General features: G+C 57.8%; 1 protein-coding gene across 1 annotated transcript in view; it reads left to right on the forward strand.

Moving 5' to 3' along the window:
• The first annotated feature begins 17,849 nt into the window (after positions 1–17,849).
• The window catches only part of CACNG5 (calcium voltage-gated channel auxiliary subunit gamma 5), a 47,068-nt gene continuing 40,209 nt past the window's right edge, over positions 17,850–24,708 (forward strand). Inside the window, exon 1 of the mRNA XM_051825854.3 lies at positions 17,850–18,018. The gene's annotated coding sequence lies outside the window, so the exon portion shown is untranslated. The remainder of the gene's footprint in view (positions 18,019–24,708) is intronic.

Here is a 24,708-nt window from a genome sequence, read left to right on the forward strand (position 1 = left end):
ATCCCCCATGATGACTGGGACAAAGTGTGCTAGGTCATTCCTTCATTCATTCAATCATTCATTCACACCAATCACCTGCCAAGCCCTGCTCTGACCAGGAATTGAGCCCGGCCCCTGGGCACCTGGTAGAGAGGAATGGCAGGTGTTCCCTGCCTACAGGGAGCTTACTGTCCTCGCACCCCAACAGGGGTGGGGGGTGGAGGACCGCAGAGGCAGCCCGCCCGGCCCGGGGGCATTTGCTGCTGCACCCCTGCTCTGAGCCACACTGCATTAGGGTGCAGGGCTGTCCCCACTTGCACGTCAGCAGCCCTCATCCTGAGTTCATTCGTGGGTGATGACAACCACAGTCGTCGGGGAGGGGGAGGCTTAAAGGTGAAACAGGTGGGGAATACTGGGCTGCGAGAGAGAGAATTAGGCCCAGAAGGAATTACAACAGCAGGAAGTCTAAAAGCCAAGCGTCAGCTTTCTCACCTGCTGGGTTTTTTGGTTTTTTTTTTTTTTTTTTTTTTTTTTTTTTTTGCGGGGGCAGGGGGAGGCGCTTCTCTGCCCTCGTGCTCACAGCTCCCCTCCCACCCACCTGCAGTCACGCAGACCTGGGTCTGTCCTCCCAGCACACTCGGCACCCCACGCATCGCGGCCTTGCTCCCAGACTAGGTAGATCACCCACGTGATAACATCCCCGCGGAGACACTGTGCTCGCACAGAACCCCCGGAGCTCACGGTCTTTGCGATGCAAGGGGCCGGGGAGAGGTATTTTTGCAGAAAAGCCAAGGACCCTGGTAGGGCCCTTGGAGCAGCTTCCAGACTGGCCTGAGTTTCGTTCGTTGGAGGCTGGCTTGTGGCCATTCCTCACCTGCCCAGCAGAATGGCCGCATGAAGAGTGGCCCTCTGTGGCTTCCTGGCATGCCCCTGGCTTCTACCATGCTACTGTTTGGTGACATCTGGTTCTGCTACAATGCAGAACGGAGCACAGGAGTCCTCCTACACCGGGCAGGGTCCTCAGGCGCAGCGGTGGCCCGGGGGCTCTGAACTGACCCATGCAAGTTCACTCCTGTGGGGCAGCCCGAGGGGCACAGCCGGGAGGGACTGCACCTGGTCCTCCGGGGCCCGCAGCCAAGGCTCCTCGCAGTGGACGATGGTCCTTCCAGTGGGATCCTGGGCCACCCTGAGGAGAAGCTGCAAAGCTGGTCCTGCTGTCCGGAGCTGGTCTCACTCTCCCGCAATACCCAGTCCATGCACAGGTGCTGCTGGGCCCGCTCTCAGGCAGGGCTCCCGGCTGGTGCACAGTTAGCCGCCCAGGGTGATTCGATCCCGCGTGCCCATCCTGGGTGCCGCTAGGTCCCAGCACCCAGAGCGCTGTGGAATAAGTGAGTGAAGGAACGCACACAGGCATGGAGCCCCACAACTGCGCTGAGCCTAGCGAGGAGTCGCATCCGCCATGAGCAAGCCCCGGTCCTTGCCCTCGAGGGAGCAAGCAACCCAGGAGCCGAGATGGACCCAAGAAAACTGAAGGCCGTCTCTCAGCAGCCTGCCGTGAGCCGCTGCCTAAACAGCCCTCTGTCTGCAGCCCGGAGTGCAGACTGCCCCGTGCCCCCGCAGCGGCTGCTCAGCGCCGGTCTGTCGTACGCTCTGTCCCCCGTGCTGAGAGCACGCGTGGCAGAGAGCAGGGCACCACCTGTGGGGAGTGCGCTTGCCTCTAAAGGAGGCAGAACAGGAAGTTCCTGGGCTGCTTTTTTTTCTTAAGCTAATTCAATATAAATCACGGCACACAGAGGTCTATTCTAAGCATGAGATGGGAAAGTAGAAAAAACGGGTCCAGGGAATGAAAGAGCCAGCGCTGGGCTCAAGGACTCCAGAGAGGTGGGCCAGCAAGAGCTGGAAGCGTGGGGCCGGTGTCGTGGCCGCACAGGCCTTTTTGGCACCAGCATCCTGTATCAGAGTCCCAGTGACTGCTTCCCACCCAGCTCCCTGCCCAGGTGCCAAGGAAGGCAGCAGGAAATGGCCAAGTGTGTGGGCCCCTGACACCCAGTGGGGAGACCTGGATGGAGTGCTAGGCCCCTGGCTGCAGCCTGGCACAACCCGGACTGTTGCAGCTAGGTGGGGAATGAAGCAGGGGATGAGGATTCCCCTCTCTCTCTCCTCTCTCCTCAACCCCGTCTCCAGAAGTGTGAACCTGAGACGCACGCAGAGTGATGGGTGCGAGTGTGCCAGGTGCCCTGCTAGGTACTGCATAGGCGTGTCTTTACAGCAGACGGTGACTCCCCCGGGAAGGTCCTGTTTGCTGTGCTCGGCTCCCAGAAGAGGTCCTGGGTGGTTAAATAACACCCAGGTGAGCAACCCAACGTGAACCAAGCCAACGAAAAGAAGCAGAGGGGCCTTCCTGGAGGAGGAGGCGGGGAGGGTGTGCAGTCTGAGGGAGGAGAGGCTGGGAAGGGGAGGTCGCAGGCAGCAGAAGCCAGCAGACAGGAGGAGGAGCTGACTCCACCCAGCACGTAATGTGTGATCGGAGCACAGCTCTCTCGTTTAAGTGCACCTCCATGGGACCAAGATCACGGATCACGTCTTACGGAGGGGAAACGGAGGCCCGGGGGCCTTGGCTGGCTTCCCGAGGCACAACTCCCCAGCAGCACGGTGAGGCCGGGCACCAGGTCTCGCTCATCTGCCTGCCCTTGCCCGGCCATGCAGATCGGGGAGGGGGCAGCAGGCGCAGCGCACCCCCAGTAGGCGGTTCCCCTCTGTGGAGCCCATCACAGCCCGTCCACTGCCACAGCCGAGGGTTGATTGCTTCTCTTGGCTGCTCCAGTGCCCTTCTGCCACCGTTTCCAGAGCCTCTCTCCCACCTCCACCTCCTGCTCCGGATTTCTGGTTTTTGCACTATCTGGTGTGGGTGGAGAGAGAAAAATAGCACCGCGGCTTGCAGAGCCCGGCAAGCACCCTGCGGCCGCCCCCTCCTGGCAGACTCGCACCTGCAGGGGCCCACGGGCTGGGAGGCATGGCGCCGGTGAGGGCCCGGGCGCGCCCTCCTGCCACAGGAGGACCACAGCTGCCCATGGCCGCCCACAGTCACCCCGAGGGACAATCCAGCAAGTGTCACCTGCAGCAGGAGGCACCGAGGCACTGAGCCCAGGCTGCTCACCTAGGGCAGGGACCACGCACACACGCACGCCCGCACACACACATGCATACACCCACACATATATACATACACACACATGCACACACACATGCACTTGCACGGGAGACATTGACAAAGCCTGCGAAGTCAGGACCATTCAGAAAGGAGGAGGTTCCACTCCGAGGGAGAATCTCCTGCAGAAATGATCCAAGGGTTCCTCCAAAAGTCCACAGAAAATGAAATGAAAAGATACATTTACATGGGTGGAAAAATAATTTGAAACCACACATGGGTTTTCATAATACAGCTTTTTCATGATTTTTGTAAACACCTCTCATGTGCATGGATTTCAGATTTTTTGCACTGAAATAAACTTAGCTTTTATTTATTTATTTTTAAAGATGTATTTATTTATTTGAAAGGCAGAGTGACAGAGAGAAAGCATGTGCAAGAGACGGATCTTTTATCTACTGGTTCACTCCCCAGATGGCCAGGGCTGGACCAGGCCAAAACCAGGAGTCTGGAACTCCACCCAGGTCTCACACACGGGTGGCAGGGCCCAAGTACTTGGCCGTCTTCCTCTGCCTTCCCAGTGGTTTCAGGCAGTGGCTTTACCCACTACACCACTACACCAGCCCCACAACCAGCATTTTTAAAAAACTCTTTTTCTGTCTTAGCCATTCCACGCTGTGTTCTTTGAAACCATTCTACTCTTTGTGCTTGTATTTCACCCGTGTGTGCACCATTTGCTTAAATGACAGGCAGGCATCACACACTTGGGGGATAAATAAACTGACTCACAAGTCACAGTGGGAGCCAAACTGCATGGAAATATGAGAAAATGAGAATTCGGGGAAAATAAGGTGTGTGTCATACTGTTTAGAAGGGGCTGGGGGTGGGGAGTAAAAGAACATGAGTTGATCCGGTAGGTCATTCCCTGGTATCCGCTAAGGAGAACGCACACCAAGCACAGGTCAGCCCGCAGAATTGTGTGTCAGAGCTGCAGCGCTGCGGTTCGTCCATTTCATCGCCTGCTCCGTTCTGCGTGTTCTGGTATTTAGATGGCTGGTTTTTTTTACTTTCACAAACATTGTGATGAATACCCCCCCCCCATCTTTATATCTTCATAGGCTCATTCATTCACTCAAAACTATATTCATTGAGCCCTTCCTAGCTCTGCGGCACTACTGTCCCAGTGTCAGAAAGACAGCAGTAACTCAAACCAACAAAACCCTGCTGCTGGGCACTGCACTCGGTGGCAGCCTCCATTTCCCCGGTGGAAAGCCCTAGAAGCTGGATTCTCGGTCAGTGGCTGGGAGGGTTTTTAGGACTCTTGATTTTAGTGTCAGATGCACTCAGAAACACAGCACGTGGTGAATTCTAATTTCTCATCAGTGAGTCGCTTCCATGTTCATGCACACACAATCCTGCAAGCAGTTAGTGGTTACCGAGTGTCTACAATGTCTAAGGCTCTGTAGCAAATTATTTCTGGGCTTAGCACTGCAAACAGCAAATATTTATGACCTCACAGTCTCTGCACATAAGGGGTTTGGTAGCGGCTTCGCTGCGCGCTCTCGGCTTGGGATGTCTCATGACCCCCTTTATCCTAAATGTGTTTCGCTGAGTCTCCCTGTTGGTTTGTATCGTTTTTCCTTTCTACTTTTGTTTCTTATAAAATCCATGCTTACTGTTTAAATCTTAGAAAATATAGAAAAGTCAAGATAAGTTAATAAAATGTAGGGCCGACGCCATGGCTCACTTGGCTAATCCTCCACTTGCGGCGCCGGCACACCGGGTTCTAGTCCCGGTTGGGGCACCGGATTCTGTCCCAGTTGCTCCTCTTCCAGGCCAGCTCTCTGCTGTGGCCCAGGAGGGCAGTGGAGGATGGCCCAGGTCCTTGGGCGCCTGCACCCGCATGGGAGACCAGGAGAAGCACCTGGCTCCTGGCTTCGGATCGGCATAACTCCGGCCGTAGCAGCCATCTGGGGAGTGAACCAACGGAAGGAAGACCTTTCTCTCTGTCTCTCTCACTAACTCTGCCTGTCAAAACAAAAGTTAATAAAATGCAGGGGCTGGCTTCGTGGAGCAGCAGGCAAAGCCACCAGCTGCAACACCGGCACCCCCTATCGGAGCTCCAGTCGAAGTCCCACCTGCTCCACTTCCGATCCAGCGTCCTGCTGATGCTCTGGAGAAGATGGCCCAAGTGCCTGGGCCCCTGCCACCCCCGTGGGAGACCCAGAGGAAGCTCCTGGCTCCTGGCTTCAACTCGGCTCATCCCTGGCCATTGTGGCCATTTTAGGAGTGAACCAGTAGATGGAAGATCTCTGTACCTCTGCCCTTCAAATAGATAAATCTTTTTAAAAAGATACTAAAATTCACTCTCATCGCAGAGCCGGGGGACAACCACTGCTGAGTGCTGAGGTGTGAGTTGATTTTCTTGCGACTGCGCACACCCCTCACCGTGAGCATAATGAACACACAAGTCCACAGCCTCCTCCGCGTGACATCACCGCCCACGCTTTCCTTCAAGTCTCTCAGCACTCTCGGCGCAGAGTATCGTCCATGGCTGCTGTTTCCATGCTGCCAGGCGCCAGCATGGGCTGTCACCGGAATTTCATGTTTTCGCAGCTTTGTTGTTGTAATTATTATTTTGAATGATTGACTTTGTTCCCTTGGATGCATTCTGGACCATTTTCTCAAATGGAATCCCGGAAATCAATGATTGAACATCTTCGAGTGTCTTGGGCTCATTTCCCGTTTCGCTTCCCGAAACCCTGAGTTCTCCATGCGGAGGCATCTTGCTCTCAGATCACCCAGGGACCATGTTCCTTCAGGTGCCGTGCTGGTCTCAGACGGCTTGTTGCCAGGAGTTTCTCCCTCTCTCTCTCTTCTCTCTCTCTCTCTGCCTCTCCTAACTCTGCCTTTCAAATAAATAAAAAAAATATTTTTTTGAATTGTGGAAAAATGAAATGAAAAGATGAGTGTGTTTTGGTGCAAAACAAGTTGAAATCCATGAATAATTTTGTCATAAATACTTGTTTTCCACGAACTTTTTGAACTCCCCCTAGTACACATGGATATTAATTTTTTTTTTGGCACCAAAATAACCTTACCTTTTCATTCTGTTTTCCAAGAGCTCTGGGAAAGAAAGATTTTCTTGGCACAAAATCCCAGGAGGAATTTCTCAGGTATGATTTTATTGCGCAGAAGGTACTTAGCAATGTAAGAAATGATGCCCTCGACCGCAATTGGATTTAAAAAATAAATAAATAAATGAACACAGGAGAAGTCTCCCAGGGCTGCTCTCAAGTGACCTGCATCAGCTCAGCGGTGTCTTCGTGTTGAAACGAAACTCAATGTAGGTGACCAACAGGGGAGCTCCCACCCCCGTCTCCAGGTCTGCAGCCAGCTGTGCGGGCCAACTCCAGCCAAGAAAAGACTTTAGAACTCCTGGTGGAAAAAGAACAATGAGAACAATGTCGGAGCTGTCGTCTTGGCAGAGACGGAGCTTTCTTTAAAGATTAAAACCACATTTGGCAAGAGTCGGGGAAGCCAGCCCGCTCCTAGCCAGCGGGTGGCGATGGAAATTTGTGCAGTGTTTTTCGGAGGTCCATTTGGCACTGCGTAACAGGAGTCTAAAAATTGTGCTTACCCACAGCAAATCTGCTGGAGGGGATTTTTTTTTTATTTCCGAAGAAAATAATCAAAAATGCAGAGAAAGACTCGGGCAGTAGGATTTTGTTCGCTCAGGCTCCTCGGGGTGTGACCAACACAGACGGACCCAGCCAGGGGCCGGCGCGGGCGCTCTGTGGATCCGAGGCGATTCTGGGAGCTGGATTTTCCCCGTCACTCACGCAACCTCCTCAGCCTCTCTCTGGGTAAAACTTTTTTATTTGGAAATAATTTAACACTCAAAAGAATCTGCAGAAGCGGTACAGACTGTTCCCGTGTGCCCCGCTTCCAGCTTTTCCCCAGCCGGAAGCGCTTACATAACCCCGGGACATGCGCGGAGCCCAGACGCGGCTGCCGCCCCCTCGCCGGCAACTCAACCGCAGGCGCCTCGGACCTCGCCAGGCCTCACGCACGCCCCTGGCATGCACGTGTGTGTCAGCAGGAGCTTCTAGAATCTGTAGAGACCGTGTGACTGGGTCTCACGCACTCCCATCGCGTGCACCTGTGTCACTGTAAGCTCTAATGGCCTGGTGCACCTGTGGTTCTGGCTATGTCCGGGTCACCAGCAAGCCCGTGCATTGGCTGCCCAGGGATCAGCCCCCCCCCCCCTTTACCAGGTCCACTCACCAGCAGCTGACAGGAAGCATGGCCCCCCGCCCACCTGGCCATCAAAGAGATGAGCAGCAGGAGCCCCCGTGAGCAGGGGCTGGGTGGGCAGCTTCTGCGACGGGCGCACCCACTCCTTACCTAGGGGAGGCAGCACAGGCGTGCACGTCCTCCGGGGGCCCCTTCTCTCTGCGCTTTGCTCACAGAACCTCAATTCCAGGCTGGGGCTGGGTAGCCACATGCTCCCCCGGGTCCTCCAGGACCCCAGGCGCGTGGCTGGGCCCGAGACACAACAATGAGACCCGAAGTGAGGACCCTGTGAGGGCTGGGCCAGGCTGGGAACAGGCCCGCGGGCCCACAGCTGCGCACACGGGAGCTCCTATGATTTCCGAGTCCGGGCGAGCAGCCTGCCGTGCCCTGGGATCATGAGTGTGGCAACAAGAATTTATAGCACACCGAATGGAACAGAAAACAACAAGGTGTGAGGAGAGAGGAGAGGCCAGAGCGGAGACGCCGGGGGCTTCGCGAGGCCGGGAGACGGCTTGGTGAGCATGGTGTGAGCTGGGAAGGGGGGGCGTGTGGCTCCACAGTCCCCGCGTGACTTCCTGTCCCTGGGCACCTGACCCTCGCCCGTCTCCAGGCTGCCATGATTTGAAAGGTACCCCTGCCCGGGAGCCGCGCCCCCGGGGCTGGGTGACTGTAACCAATCGTCCATGTGACAGTGACAGAGCTGGTCATTCTGCAGGAGCTGTGGACAGAAACCAGGCCATGCAAAGCAGCTGCAGGTTCTCCCACGACCGCCTCACTTCTGCCTGGGAGAGCCCTGGCCCCGCCCCGCCCCGCCCCGCCCCAGCCACACTCCTGGGGGTGATGCTTTATCCACTCAGGGCTTCTCAGCCTTGGCCCTATGCGCATCTGGGGGGAGGGGGCAGCGCTCTTGACAGTGGGGCGCTGTCCTGTTCACAGCAGGAAGTCTCACAGCATCCCTGGCTCTGCCCACTCCATGCCAGCAAGAACCCTCTCCCCAGATGGCACCAGACGCTGCCGAGTGTCCCCCCCGCCCCGGGGAGCAAAGTCACCCCAGTGGAGAGCGGCTGCTCCAGCTCCTGCCTGCACTGTTCCCAGGAAGGGCGTCGGCCGCGGTGCTCCCAGGGGAAAAGCTTCTTTGTGCCTGTATAGAGTGTCGCCCAAGACTAGGGCAGGCAGCCACGAAGGGGGCGGGCACAGCAGGCCATGGAGGAGCCGCCAGGGAGGAGGCGAGAGGCGCTTCCCTCCCCTCCAGAGCTGCTCAGGAGCCCCAGTTCCCCCAGGGAGAGGCCGCACAGTGACCTCCACGCCCCGCAAAGCCATCCACCACGTGCTCCCCTCCCCCCACTGCCCTGCTCCCGCCCCCTCCATCCCACCTGCATGTGGGCTGCCAGTCACACGAAGGAGGGGGTGAATGCGTGATCCCAGCTCGCCACGCGTGAGTGTTGTCAGCTCGATGTTTACTTTGCTCTCTGGACTCATAAGGAACACAGGGTGGCAGAAGAACGGAGATCCTCCCCACTGTTCTCTCAAGGCCCCGGGCTGGAGACCCGGAAGTACCTGAGGGTGCCCCTGTGGCCTAGAGAGAGGGAGGAACTCCATCTGGGTCTCCCACACAGGTGGCAGGAACCCAAGGACTTGGGCCATCAGCCACTGGCCTCTAGTGCATTAGCCGGGAGCTGGATTGGAAGCAGGGCAGCCGGGACTGCAAACCAGACAGTCCCCTATGGGATGCGGGCATCCGAAGCAGTGGCTTAGCCCACTGTGCTACGGTCCCTGCCCCGTGCAACTCGTCTTGAATGCATCATCTCCTTTATTCCTGTACAGAGATGGGTGCGAGGAGCCTGATACTTACCTTGCAAATGCTGGATCCAAAACTTGGAAGGCTCAGGGACTTTGTCAAAGCCTCTTGGTCAGTGGCAGCCAGAGACGGAGTCTGGTCTCAGGCCCCTTTTACTGGGCCATGAGGGAGTTACAGGTGTGCTGAGGCCCTATCCTTTGATCCTGGGGCCAGCCATAGTTACCACTGTCTGCAACAGCCAGCCTGCTTGGCACTTCGTCCTACAAAAAACAGGACCCTAGGGCCGGCACTGTGATGTAGTGGGTAAAGTCGCCACCTGTGATGCCGGCATTCCATATGGGCGCACCGGTTCAAGTTCTGGCTGCTCCACTTCTGATCAGGCTCTCTACTATGGCCTGGCAAAGCAGTAAAGGATGACCCAAGTTCTTGGGCCACTGTATGTGTGGGAGACCCGAGAGAAGCTCCTAGCTCCTGGCTTCGGATCGGCCCAGTTCCAGCCATTTGGGGAATGAACCAGTGGATGGAAGACCTCTCTCTCTCTCTCTCTCTCTCTCTCTGTGCCTCTGCCTCTCTGTAACTTCTCCTTTCAAATAAATAAATAACTCTTAAGGAAACAAACAAACAAACAAACAAACAAAAGCAGGACCCTGCCAGGCAATTTTAGGCATTGGCCAGTAGATGTCAGCGATGGAGAAAACGGGATCTCTTCCATCCCCAGGGAGGAGCAGAGCCATGGTCTTTGCACGTGACGGCTAGGGGATTGGCCATTCTTTTTTTTTTTTTTTTGACAGGCAGAGTGGACAGTGAGAGAGAGAGAGAGAGAAAGGTCTTCCTTTGCCATTGGTTCACCCTCCAATGGCCGCCGCGGCCGGCACACCGCGCTGATCCGACAGCAGGAGCCAGGTACTTATCCTGGTCTCCCATGGGGTGCAGGGCCCAAGCACTTGGGCCATCCTCCACTGCACTCCCTGGCCACAGCAGAGAGCTGGCCTGGAAGAGGGGCAACCGGGACAGAATCCGGCGCCCCGACCGGGACTAGAACCCGGTGTGCCGGCGCCGCAAGGCGGAGGATTAGCCTAGTGAGCCGCGGCGCCGGCCAGGATTGGCCATTCTTAATCAAGGTGTGCAGGAGCTGGAAGCTTCCAGACAAGCCAAGGCAGGGCTGTTTGCTGAGAGGCCTGCTCACCACAACCAGGGGGGGCTCCAGGCGCCAGACCCAAGCGCAGATGACTCCTGTGCCCCTTGCTTGCTCAGAAAGGATGGCTGGAGCCAGTAGCAAAGCCCCTGGCTGGGGATCAGGGGCCAGCTCTGCCCATTCCTCACCCCATTCTCACCCCCACTAACCATCTCCTTTGCTTCCTGTACTGCAGATCAGTGGCGCTCACTCCATGCCCAGCGGGACGCCATAGGAGGGAGTACGTGTTGGTGAGGGTGGGGAGGACCCGGAAGTGTGGGGCAGTGCAGCTGCTGTGAAAACAGCCCTGAGTGTCCCTCTGAAAGGAAAGGGCGGGCCCCCCGCAATCGAGCGATTCCGCTCCATGGCAGACCCCCGCTAGAATTCAAGTACAGCTACCCCCGAGCTCACGGCAGCTCCATTTCTAGCAGCCAGAAGGCGGAGCGACTCAGATCTTCAACAGATGAGTGCATAAGCCGGTTGTGATGGAGAAAAACAGGACGGATGCACGGGATGCAGGGGCCTCACTGCTCTCGGCGTGAGAAGCCGGAGGCGCACGCGAGTCCTCGTGCAAAACCACAGGGCAGGCAACTCTGTGCACACAGAAAGCAAATCGGTGGGGGCCGCCCAGGGTTGTGCCGAGAGGGAATGAGAAGAAACTGCACGATTTCGTTTTGGAATCCCCTAGGGAGCTGCGACGCACACACAGCTCTGTGAATAAACGCCACGGGTGTTCACTGTAAAATGCTTCCTTGTATGCAAACTCGCAGTCCATCACTCCATCTCAATAAAGTGGGTTTTTTTTTTTTCTGAGTTAAAAATACTAGCAAAGTTAGTCCAGATGGGGGGAGGAGGCAGGCTGGTACCCTGAAGCCTGTTCTGAACTGCTGTGTTGAGCAGCTGCTGGTTTGTTTAGCAGGCGACATCTGTCCCTCCCCACGCGACCTCCCCAAGCTCTCCCCTGTAGACCTGGAGCCACCACATCCCCTCTGCCCAGATGCCGCTGATGCGAGTCCATTCATTTGCTTTCCCGGTTCTTTCTCACATGAAATCCAGAGTCGGCTTCCGCCACCGACAGCAGGGTCTCTGTGCAGCACGCCCTGGTCCTCGTTCGGAAGTTTCTGGAAACTGCCAGAGATGTCCACATTGGAATTTGAAAAGCCCAACTTCCAACTCTTGGCTTAAGTTTGTGCAGAAAATCTCATTCCAAGTTACAGTTAAAATGTGGCTTTTTATGATGATGGTTGTGCAATGATGTTAGCAAACTCGCTGCCAATGAACTATGAACTTTAAAACAGCTAAAGCGGTAAATTTTGCAGTATGTATATTTAGCCAAAATATAAAAAAAGAGAATGTGTTGGTTTTTTCTCATCTTGCTCATGTTTATAAAACAAAACTTGTTGTTGGCATTTGGCACGGTGGCTAATCACTGCTTGGATACTCTCATCCCATATTGGAGCGCCTGGGTTCATCCCAGCTCTGCTGCCCACCCTGCAAGGCAGCAGGCGATGGCTCCGGTGCTGGGCCCCAGGCACGTAGAAGACTTTAACTGAGTCCTGGAATCCTGGCTTCAGCCTGGCCCAGCCCCTAAGCATTCAAGGAGTGAACCACTGGATGGAGCTTTCTGTCTTGAATGTCTGTCTCTATCTCTCGGTCTCTCTGCCTTTCAAATAAATAAAGCAAAGCAAACTTTGATCGACATAGAAGAATAAGGGGAAGAGTGGAGCAGTCCCCCCTAATGTCTCATCCAGGGTGGCTAACTGCTGGCGCTCAAGTGTGTGTCCCTGCTGTCCTTTCTATTATCCACGGTGCATGTATGTATATAACTTTATTTTTTCACAAAGTACATAATATTATAAAAGTAGTTTTTAATCCTGATTTTTTTTAAAAAATAATTTATTTGAAAGACAAAATGACAGAGAAAGAGACAGAGATCTTCCACCTGCTGGTTTACTCCCCAGATGCCTGCAACAGCCAGGGCTGGGCCAGGCCAAAGCCAGGAGGACAGAGCTCCATCTGGGTCCCTCATGTGGACGGCAGGGACCCCAGTACTTGGGCCATCACATGCTGCTTCCCTAGTGCAGTTACAGGAAGCTGGGTCTGAGGGGAGGGGAGCCAGGACTGGAATCAATACTCCCAGGTGGGACGCAGGTATCCCAATATGACTTAATCCACCATGCCACAATGCCCACCTCCCAAAAAAATTGACTTTTAATGACTGCATAATATCTGATCCTGTATGTGTAACCTTCTGAACCTGATTAATTCCCTGCTAATCAGCAGTAGGGCGTTTCTTTCTCATCGCCATCACATAGTGAAGGCACGGAGAATACTGATAATTAGGCTCCTGGCGGAGAGGGTCACTCAGTCTGCACCCCCTAGAATCACCCTTTCCTCAAGACCGAATCCCTGCTGGGGGCCGGCGGGTCCCTGACACAGACCTCACGCTGGAGGGGCCCACCTGGCTCCCGCCCCACTGGCTGGCCCCTCCGAGGCACCCACGGCTTCCTTCTCAGATCGCCTGCTCACATCTCCTAGAGCTCGGACGTGAACTTCAAGGTGGGAAATGGCTACTTACGAGGCTCTTTGCTGCCATCCAGGAAGCCAGGTAATTGGGGACAAGCATGCAGCCAGATTGCTCTCTTCATATGCAATACGTGGAAGTGTTTTTCTTTCCTGGTCTCCCTTTCTTCTCACTCCCATCCCCCCACCTCCCTCCAGGGTCTTGCGTCTGTTCTGAGTCCCTCCCCACCCCCCACCCCCCCAACAGTGCACTGACACACAGGCCCTGCTGCTCCGCCTGGTCTTAGGTGGGCTGAGCTGCCTCCCTGCCTTTGAAGCCAGTCCCAGGCTTGTCCTGCGTGGGACCAAGGCAGGCGCTGTTGTCACAAGCCGACGAAGTTCTCAGGCTCTGTGTACTTGTCACCTGGCCCGGTTAGCATCTTGGCCCATGTGACCCCGTGCTGGTGCAGGCTTATCAGAAAATGTCAATGTCTCTTGAGACCCAAGGGCATGAGACATCAGAGAAGCTTTATGGGTTGTGTAGAGAGCAAGGAGACCACTGGGGCTTGTGAGTGTATAATCACCTTTTGCAAGGCCCCAGCTCCCAGCACTCCGGGGAGCTGTCCAGGTGCTGACCTATTTGAGCGCCGTGCCTGCCAGCATTTCTTTCTTCCCTGCCCCTGGTGCATTCTCCTACATCCAGGGTCATGGTCTGTGTCGCGGCTTTGCCCGCCCTGTGGCATTGCCGAGCGGCCAAAATGGAGAGGAGTCTTCATGTTGTTGATGGGTTCCCCTGTCCTTGAAACTGTTTTATAAGCCCTAATATGGTTACCAAGGGGACAAATTATGAGAGCAGAGGCTGAACAGCTGGTCTTAGGGGAACAGGAGGGCAGCTTGGAGAAAAGCCAGTGGGAATGCAGGCGGCTGCCCGGTCACCCGGCAGGGACATGGCGGCTGTGTGAAGGCTCCCGGCTTTCACACTCGGCTGCACCAAGAATGGGAACAAGTGCATTCTCACTGGAGGAAAACACAGGCTCGCAGCCGCACACTTGGCCCTGGGAAGGCACTTCTGGGGCTGTGGAGAGGAAAGGGGCTGGGAGGAAGCATGGGAAATAGCTTAGCCCCAGTGGAGGGAGGTGACAGAGAACGGAGGGACGTGGTGAGGGCTGAGTGAGTGGGGGAGGGGGGGGATGAGGCAGGGCCTTTGTAGATGTCCCAGCAGCAGCAGCAGCAGCAAACTCAAGTCCAGGAGAAACGAGAGAGAAACGTCCAGACTGGGTGCCCGGGCCAGGGGAGCAGGTACAGCAAGATGAGCGGAAGCTTTAGGACATCCAAAAACACAGCCCCTCCTCAGGTCTGCAGGAACCAGCTCAGGCAGGAGTGCGCGTGGGGACCCAGCTTCCTCACAAGGAAAACCTCCTGCTTCCTGAAATACAATGTTCTTCGAACCCTGATCCCCCCAGCCTTCTCTGTCCGCCCAGTTCATGGGACTTGTGGGGCCTGAAACAGCTCCCTGGCTCCCCTGGTGAGACCCACGCCTGCGGGCCTGGGCCCAGACGGCTGTTGGAAGCAATTGGCTGCTGCACACACTCGTGGCGTGGGCGATGGCAGCACAGATGCAGCCCGGATGCGCCATTCTGTGAGTGCTGTGCTTTGGGGCCATTCCTGCAGACTGTCTCCTTAAACCCCTACTTCTTCATCTGCAGACAGGAGACAGCACTGTCCCCTCTCACACGGCGAAGGCACTCAGCAGAGTGAGCACAGGCCAGGTGGTGCTTGGCCACTCTCCAAAGGGGCCGACTCTATCCCGAGCTCAGTTCCTGCTGCTCTGGCCTGGCCTGGCCTAGCTCTGCCTGCCCCTCCCTCTATCCTCCCTCTCCCCAACCCCCTGACATGCACCCACGTGCCCACCTCACAGCTGAGCTTGACCTGAGAAACTCCGATCACCCCCAACCCAGACAGGAGCCTTCATCAGTCTCGCGCTGACCACCCCACATCAGGCCCATGGCCGCTGAGCCCTGGAGTCTGGGATCCCCCTGACCATATCCTTGCTGGAATGAGAGTGTAGCCCCTTGGCTTCTGATCGAACGAGTTGGTGTGTAAGAGCAGGCGTAAGGAAGGGAAGGAGCGAGGGAGACACGGGCCAGGCTAGACCGTGCTCTGCAGTGGGGACACCCAGCCATCGCAGCTCAGTGGCTTAAAATAAACACTTTTCCTGGCTCATGCCGAGCGTCTATCAGAGCTCATCAAGGCAGTGCTATTTGTCATTACCTGGAATTCAGGGTGACAGAGACATCTTGACACCAGCCTGCACAGTCCCAAAGGCATGGGGTAGAGGATGGCAGAGCACGTGGTAGCTCCTAACAGATGCACCTGGCCTGTCACACTAATCAGGGCCAGCAGGAGGCTGCCTGGCTCCTCCCAGGCACACCTGGGCTTCTGCTGGGCAGGGACTGTGCGCTGAACATGCACACATGTGTGTGTGTGTGAGTGTGTGTGTGTGCAAGTAGACACACATGCATGTGAGTTTCTGATTAGGACCTGGTGCACGAAGTCGTCAGATTGGCTCAGGATTCAGAGAAAGTGGAGATTTTATGCAACTCCTCCACCAATGGGGACCGCATGAATTATTGAAAGGATAGAAAAAGAGATCCAGAGAGCAAGGGCTGCTCCATTATTCATCGGGCCCGGAGTCCCCAAGTCCCCAAGCGCAGCTGCTGGCTTTGACACCTACAGCACTTTCCCATTATGTCTACAGCAAACGTTCCCAACATGCCCTGTCGGCAGCTCCCGCCCACACGGCCCCTGCCTGTCTCATCTGAGCCAGTCCACAGCCCGATCAGCAGCACAGGTGTCGGGGTTTAGTGCCCACCCACCCTCCGCTCCCAGGGCCTCCTTGCTCCCAGGCCCTGGCCTACGCCCTCCCATGCCCCGGCCTCAACTTTGTCTCTCTGATTCCCCCCCTCCCCTTCTATCCTTTCCCTGAGGGTCACTGCACGCTGACCTCTCTGCCCGATACCCCCTTGCAAGCCCCGTGTCTGCCTGTTCGGTGTTTCTGACCAGATCAGACGGCTGTGCACCCCAGGTGTCACCATAACGCGGGGGCCGGTGGCATCACCAGCACCGGAGGCAGATTTTGTGAGAGCCCAGAGCTGAGATGAAAAGGCAGCCTCTTATGCAGAAATGATGGAGAACTTCAAGTCGGCAAAATCAGATCATTAAACCAGACACGGAGACTGTCCGAGAGCGGGACCGTGCCGCTGCCCGAGGCTCGCACCCGTGAGTCAGGCCTGGTTATACAGAGATGTAACAAATGCTCAGAGAGGTTAACTCGTCTGAGGGTCACACAGCTCGTGAGGGGCAGGGCCAGGCTGAAGACCCCATTCCTACTCATCCAAATCCCTGCTCCCTGAACCGTCCATGCAGCCGAGTGGCCGGCGGAAGCTAAGGGCTCCTCTGCAAGGGAAGCTCCCTGTTAGCAAGTGTCTTCCATAGGCAACTGATGGGTCACTCCTCTTGGACATCACAAGGCGACCCAGAGGACGAGGGCATCAATCGGAGAGGGGCCCTGGTGCAGGAGCAAGTGGGTAGCCTAACAACCCTCGGCCCCCCAGGACACCCCCTGCTCAGAATCCCCGCCCCCCACCTACCCCAAGATGATCTGCTCACCATCCCCAACACACACATACACACACACACACACACACACACAGAGGCCTGAGGATCCGGCTGCTGCCCAGCAGAGGTGGCCCTCCAGGACACGGGTCCCAGGCCAGCCTCTCTGGAAAAGGCACACCTCCTGGCTGCCACGCCCACCCGTTTGCACCTCCTGGTGTCACAAAGCCAGCCCCAGCCACGCCTTTGTTTGGTGGCTTCCTCTTTGACAGCTTTAGTCCCGGCAAAATGGCCACCATATACTCCCACGTGTGACGCCTCTGCCCCTGGTGCCTCCCGGGAGCTCCCAGCAGAGTGACCTCGCAGCCAGTGGGAGCTGGACCGGAGGTTCCCGGGGCCAGAGGAGGAAAGTTACCTCTGGGGCTGGAGGGAGCAAACCCCGTCAGGTCCTAAAGCAGGCGTAGGAGTTTTCCAAGTCGGGAGCAGCAAGCCAGCAGAAAGAACCGGCCAATTCGGAAGCCCTCGGGGCCACGCAGGGCAGCGACTGGAGCTGTGTGGGCACCCGCTGGTGGGGTAGGAGGCCTGTCCCCGGGGAGACCCTGGGCGGGGGCGGGGGGAGGCACTCCGAGGGCAGCAGAAAAAGGGAGAACGGGCTGGGGATTTTTCTAGGCCTAAAATGCTGTGAATAGAAGGAAACCAAACGTATCCCTTCCAAAACCTGCAGGGTCCCCATGGTGCCAGGAGACCCCAGCCCCGGGGGCCACGGGGGCCTGTGCCGGGGCAGCTGCCCTGCAGCTCCTGTCTAATTCGGTCACTGCTGACCTCCGCTGACCGGCACCCTGCTCCTCCCTGAACAAACACATCCTTCTCACCTCGGGCCAACTCCTACAGAACTGGGGGCACCCCCTGGTCTGGCTGGGCAGATAGGACGCCCCTTCCCACCCACAGGAGCAGCGTAAATGTGTGGGACACCCCCCAACCTGAGCCTCAGTTTTCTCATCTGTAAAACGGGACCATTCGCCTTCAATGATTTCATACGTGCAGAGCGCTTTGAAAGGGCCTAGCAGACCTCACGCGCTCAACAAATACCAACTGGGGGTACTTGTGCCATCATCACCATCATCATCAACTCCAAACAGCAGCGGCGCTGCTGCTGGAACCGAAGGCGGGCCGGAGGCGAACCCTAATCGCCTCCCGAGCTTCTGCTCCCGCACCCTCGCGCCTGCGGAGCCCCACGAGGGGGCTTTCCCGGAGGGTGGGCGCAGCGTCCGCGGGGTCCCAGAGCCCGCCGGCCGCCCTGGGCGCGCCGAGGCCCCGCCCCGGCTCCGCCCCGCCCCGCCTCTCCCTCTCGGGTCCGGGGCGCGCGCGCCGGCGGCTGCGGCGGCCACGGGCACTGGCGCTGAGCGGCTCGGGCGGACCGGACGGGGCGAGCGCCGGGGCGGCTTGGAGCGGCACCTACGGCTGGGGACGTTCGCGCCGGGCCGGGGCCGCGGAGGCGTCAACGAGGTAAGAGCCAGGAGGACCGAGAAAGGCCGGTCTCCCAGGCTGGGGGCCGGCGGGGGCCCTCAGCCAGCTTGCCAGCTGCCCCCGCCAAGGACCGTGTAGCTGGGGCCACGCCAAGGATCACCTCTGCCGGCCGCCCCGCAGCCTGGAAGGCACCGGGCGAGTGCGGAGGAGGGTGCACGGGGCGCGGCGCTGTCGCCCCTCTGGGGAGCGCGCTGGTCAGGGTGCCCGCCCATGCCCAAGCCGGGGGCACTTTCCCCGTCGGACGGGCCAGGCTGGCAAAAATTATCCGGATAATGCTGAAGAGCGCGCCCCACCTGTTGGGTTGGGCTGACTGTCTATGTGGACCCAACCCTCGGCTTACCCCAGCCTGGGGGGTCGCCCCACTTCCCAGAGGGTCCCTCCCGCCTGGCGGTGGGGACAGCCAGGACGCCCCGGCCTGGGCTGCCGACAGAGGTGGGATGCAAGGTGTCCGTGTCCAGGCACACAGGAGACCCATCTGTCTCTGCCTCTTTGGAATCTGGCCACTGGGAAGGAGGCAGCCAGTTTGAAAAAAAAAAAATAATAAGTGAAATCAAATGATCCCCTCCTGGTTTCAGAGAATTCCCAGGAGCCTGGCTGGGAGCAGCTCCCAATCAGACTGGGGCCTCCTGCTCTGACCGTGGTCGCCGGCTGCTGTCCCCTGACCCGGCACCCCAGAATCCCCTCTGATGGTAGAGGACGCTCTTGTTCAGAGAGGGGAAGAGGTGAGCTCACTCTACACCAGGTTATCAGCAACCAGATGAGAGCAGGACCTAGAACACAGCCTAGAGGGATCGGACACAGGTCACACTCGCTGTCACCAGGGCCACTTCTGCTGCACATCCACCCCAGGGAACACAAGGTGGGCTCCCCTCCCTCCATCGCAAGCCCATTCCCCTTCTCCCCCTCAAACCCCAGGACCTGATCAGTTAACAGCTCAGAAGGCGCTGGGGTGGGAAGATTCTGGCCTGGGCCCTGAGTGACAGGTTGGTCGCCGCTCTTTGTGGACAGTCCCAGGAGGTAGCTGGGGTCACCTCAGCCCGGCGCAAAGCCTCCCGGGAGAGATCCTTGCTTGCACCTGACATGTCCCCACCCCGAACCTGCGGCTCCCTCCTGTTGGGTGCAGGGCAGGGGATGCACTGAGACACTGGCCGGAGCAAGGGCCGCCCAGGCCACATGTATCCAGTTTGACAGAAGACAGGGAGGTGGCCGCCCTGGGGTGCTGGGAGGACCCCTGGCCCCGCCAGCTAACAGCAGGCTTGGAGTCGGGAGAGGCGTGCAGGAGGGAGAATTGTGAGCAGTCGTGATCGGTTGGCTGAGTTGCTCATGCTAGGCTGGCCTTAGGCCGTGGTAGGAAGCGTGGACCCCAACCCCAGCTGGGTCGCCGGCCACCTACGTGATGCTGACCAAGCCACAGAACTGTTTGGGGGTTCCGTTTTCTCATCTGGGGGACGGGACGAGCGACCTCACACCTGGCACCGGATTTGTTGGAAGTGCTTGGGATCTTGGGGAGGTGAGGACGAGGAGAAGGCTGCAGGGCACAGGAGAGGGGAGATGGCTTTTGCCAGTCTCCCACCTCTGCAGAGAGAGGGCCAGCTGCTGAGCCCAAGGAGACCCAGGACAAGGAGAGCCTCTGGGAGACAGGGCAGGACCAGGGGCACCGGCAGGCAGGGCAAGTTGTGGCTTTCAAGTGGGACTTGCCTGTGGTTGTGGGGGCGGCTGGGTGAGGAAGCAGGTGATGCTGGGTGGCTGGCCGGGCAGCCTGCGCTGCAGGCAGAGGTGGGAAGGGCCCCCAACCAAAGCTTCCTTCCCTCCAGCCCCAGTTCCCCCGAGGAACAAAGCCATGCGGTACAGAGTGTGTCCTACAGGCCATGGCAAAGAGCTAGGTCGGCAGGGCCAGGATGCGTGTGGCCCCTGCCTGGGCTGTGCGGGGCGAGGGGCGGCTTCTACACCTGTGTTTCCTTACTCAGTTCTGTACAAGGTACTGCGTTTTTTTAATATGGGGATCGTGGGTGGGGTCCCTGCCAGGGCAGCGCATGGACCAGGCTTTGGGGGGGGCTGGCATGCCCTGGGCGCTCAGGGTGGCCCAGTGATGGGCAGTTTGCAGCCTGGCCCTGGTGCCCTGGAGGGCAGAGGTTGACACAAGGGAGGAAGTAACAGGTCACCAGCAGGACCCGCAGGCATTGCTCCCAAGTGAGCTTGTCCTGAGCGGCTGCTGTGGACGGCTACTGGGGCACCCTTGGGGCACCCTTGGTGTTTGGGGCCTCTGCATCCTTTGGTTGGGAGTGTTGCAGGACGGTTAGCTCCACCCACTGGCGACCAAAGAGTGAAAGGAATAACACAGAGGCTAAAGAAGTCTAAGATCCAGGAAAGAAGCTCCTGGCTCCTGGCTTCGGATTGGCGTAGCTCCGGCAGTGGTGGCCATTTGGGGAGTGAACCAATGGAAGGAAGACCTTTCTCTCTGTCTCTCTCTCTCTCTTTCTCACTGTCTATAACTCTACCTGTCAAATAAATAAGTAAAGAAGTCTAAGATGCAGCCAGCTCAAGGTGAAAATGCCAGGAAGACAGACAACCAGGGGTCAAGTGCAGAGTGGGGGAGGGGCTGCCATTCTCAACAGGGGATGGGCGGATCAGGAGGGAGAGGGAGCATTTGTGCAGAGGCCAGAGGTGGGGAAGGGGGAGACGTGCAGAGCTTCTGCGGGGAGAGCCCTCCTAGCAGAGGGGGAAGGTGGCTGGGGGAGAGTTGGGGGAGGCTTTCTGAGTCAACAGGGGACCCAGTGAGCACTCACTTCCTGCTGGGCGCAGACACCATGCCAAATGCTTCCCCGTGCACGCTCCCTCCCCCCCTTCCTCACATCCTTTCTTCTCTTCTTTGTTATTTGAGAGGTAAAGAGATAGACACACGCAGAGCTCCCTCCCATCTGCTGGTCCACTTCTCAGATACCTGTAGCCAGGCCAGGCAGAAGCCAGGAGCCCCGAATGCAATGCAGCTTTCCCATGTGGCCGGCAGGGACCCAGCTACTTGGGCCATCACCGCTGCCTGCCTGGGTCCACATTGATAGGAAGGTGGCGTCAGGGGTCAGAGCTGGAAATCAAACGCAGGCCCCCCAGTGTGGGACACTAAGAATCAAACCCAGGGACCTTGACTGCTGGGCTAAATGCCCACTCCTGTATTTTTTTTTCTTAGAGAATTATTTATTTATTTGAAATAATGAGAGAGAGAGAGAGAGAGAGAGAGAGAGAGAATCTAGAGAATCTAGAGAATCTTCTATCTGCTGGTTCACTCCCCAGATGGATGCAATGGCCAGGCCAAGAAAGGAGCCAGGAGCCAGGCCTCCCACATGGGTGACAGGGACCCAAGTACTTGGGCCATCTTCTGCTGCTTTTCCCAGGCCATTAGCAGGGAGCTGGATGGGAACTAGAGCAGCTGGGACATGAACCGGCGCCCATATGTGATCTTGGACCTATTTTTTTTTTTTAAACTGGATTTTTCAGTAGGGAAAAGTGAAGTCCAGGACGGTGAAGCCACCTGGCGGCCGCCACTGGACATGAGCTGAGGCAGCCCCTCCTCTGTGGTCTGTCACTAGGACGTGGGCTTCCAGGGTGGGCATTTGGCACAGCAGTTATGATGTCACGTGGTGCACTCACATCCATACCTGACGGCCTTGACCTGAGTCCCAGCTCCTCTGCTTCTGGCCAGCTTTCTGCTAATGCGAGTCCTGGGAGGCAGCGGATGATGGCTCAAGTACCTGGGCCCCTGCCACCCACGTGGGAAGGACCCAGACAGAGTTCTAGGCTCTGGCTTCAGCCTGGCCCAGCCCTGACAGTTGTGGTCACTGAGGAGTAAACCAACAAATGACAGATCTCTCTGTCTCTGCCTTTCAAATTAAAGTGAAAAAGAAAAAGAAATAAATAAAAGCTCCAATACTCAAGCCACATCCCAGACCAATTAAATAAGACTATCTCAGGATGGGGCCCCTTTCAAAAACTAAATTTAAAAAATAAGAAGTGACCTTTGGAGCCATGCAGAATTCAGTTCAGATCCCAGCCCAGCCCGCTCACCATCCCTGGCTGCCGTGGACTGGTCACCGACTCTCTCAGACTGTTTTCTCTGCGGTCGGTGAGGGCACTTTGCAGACTTTTTGTCCGAAGCGATGTCATGGTTCCCTGAGCCCGCGTGCAGCCTGCCCCGTTTCTAACGCTGCCTCCTGCCCCTGCACATGTGCCAGCCAGAAGCCCTGGGGCGGCTGCGCCTCCAGCCCCTCCCAGCCATAGGCCTTTGTTCTGGGTGGGTGCATCTATCCACCTAGCTGCACCAACGCCATCTGGTGCGGTCTGGGACGGCACCTCGGGAGGTCACGGGGAGTTAACGCCCCCCCTCGCAGAGAGCCCGGAGGAGGAGCAGGGCTCCCTGGGCCTGCAGGGCCAGTCGCCCTCCCTTCCTCTGGTGACTCCAGCCTGGGAGCTAATTCTGAAGCCAAGTGAAGGACTGGTGTGGGCGAGCAGGTGCACCTGACACAGGCCCCGTTACCAACACTTGTAGCCCCAGAACACTTGAGACTACAGAGAGAAGCAGCTGATGGCTTCCACAGGTGACCTCCCTGACACCTCTCGCTGTCCCACCCCTTTTCCCATGTGGGGGCAGATGGCAGCAAAGGGGAGACCCCAGGATGGACGTTTCTGGAACTGGTGGGCATGCAGGTGCATCGGCATCTTTGTGCACATGCCGTTTGAGTCCTGGGCAAGCGGCCATCAGAGGCAGGCGTGTCCTCCGTGCTCTGGCTTCTGGGGGTGATGGGGTGCCGGCGCCCTCCCACGTTGCTGGCAGCCCTATCCAGGAGAGCACCCCCACCACTGCAGTCTTGGCTTCCTGGCTCCCTTACAGCCGACGCCCAACCTTTCTGCGCCTGCCCCGCTGTCTCCAGCTGCCCTGGGCAAGGAGACCCTGGAGGACAGGGGGCTGCTTCTGCCCTCAGTCTTCCCGGGGAGCTGCAGCAGAGGAGCCCCGGCCCGGGGAAGGGTGACAGGCGGCCAGGGCTCGAGGGTCTCAGGCGAGTCCCTGCTGCTCTCTGGGCTGCTGCTCCCGCTCAGTGAAAGAACGGGATGGGGGGGGGGATTCATTTCTCCACGCCTATTTCTGGAACACCTCCTGTGTGCCAGGGCCAGGCGTGCTTTAGGGCAACGAACAACCCTTTCTTTAAGGGGTTCCCTCCTAGCTCTCGTCCTTATCATGCCGAGACTCTTGGAAAATAAATCTGACGCCAGGCACAGAGGAGCTGTGCAGACTTTCTCATTGCAGAGAGGCAATGGCCAGAAGGGGGCGCCACATCCCCCGAGCAGTTTAGGGGACCTTCAGTCCCCCTATTCCCCTCATACCCCCAGTGTCCGTGGTCTGCAGAGGATGCCGGTTGGGGGTGTGGCTTCCCCTGCAGAGCCAGGCACGGCCATGGGACGGTCGGTCACGTCCTGGCCTTGGAGGGCCTGCATCCGTCCCCACCACTCCTGGTAAAATACAAACAATAACAGCATTGCTGGGAGGCTTCGTAGCGGTGGTGTTGCCGGCAGGGATAAGCAGGAGGCTCACAGGAGTCGAGAAAGGGCTGGGTGATGGGTGGACACACAGCCAGAGGACAGCGAACAGAGAGACATTTCCAGAAGATGCTGGCCCGCAGTAGTGTTCCAGGCATCTGCTACTGACTGTGCCATTTTACAGATGGGGAAACCAAGGCTCGGAAACACAGAATAAACTCCTCTGAAGTCGTGTGCTTGATCCGTGGCTAAGCAGGGATTTCCGAACCGCGGGCTCCCTGGTGCTAAGTGGAGGAAGCAGCCACTGAGCACCTGAGGAAGCAGAGCCGCGAGACGGGGAGAGGGGAGGCTTGGCGGGGAACGGGGGCCGGGACATCTCAGGAGCTGCATGGTGGCCGGGCGTCCCTGGTGTCTTAGGGACCCTCTTCATTCGCTGTGTTGATTTTCTGGTTCTTGAAGGAGCTCGTGTTTGTGGCAGAACGTTTAGGGAACAAGACCTGTTGGATTTGATTCCAGAGAATAAATCTGAATCGGCAGGAGGAAGACGTTCCCAGGAGGTGGACGTGGTGTGACCTCAGGCCAGCCGACGCTGAGACGGTGCTGGTGTTGTCACCGCCATCCCCAGAGTCCAGGCTGAGGCCGCCTGGCTCTCAGCCCCGGGGCTGCCCCAGGGCCCCAGATGTGACTCAGAGGCCACCGGCAGGACTAGGAGTCGGGTCGGGGCGGGGGGGGGGGGGCGGTGCTGCTGTGTCCCGGAAAGGAACAGCTGCCAGCCAGGCCCTGAGTCGGGGAGACAGGAGCCCCTGGAATGGGCCGGTGTTGGAATCGATCGCTCCTGGGGACCAGGAAGGGGCAGCGGCTCCAGGAATTCTCCGGGGGCCACTGCTGGGCAGGACGGAAGACCCTGCCCAAGGAGGGTGCAGGAGCCTGGGTTGGGAGCTTGTGCTTGCCTGATGAGCCAGACAGTGCACCTGTGGCTCCCTGGGGACCCCGGGTCCCTGGTGGTTCTCCCGATCAGAGCAGGTAGCAGGTGACAGAGTGCTGCTAGCAGCTGGCGTGAGTCGGGTGCTTGTCTCGGACAAAGTCGTGGGGAGGCGTCCTGCTGCCCTTCCATCTGCGTGCAGGTCGGGAGTGCAGCTGTGC

Source organism: Oryctolagus cuniculus, chromosome 17, assembly GCF_051225735.1.
Source record: "Oryctolagus cuniculus isolate XC-2025 breed Fujian yellow rabbit chromosome 17, ASM5122573v1, whole genome shotgun sequence".
NCBI lineage: Eukaryota > Metazoa > Chordata > Mammalia > Lagomorpha > Leporidae > Oryctolagus > Oryctolagus cuniculus.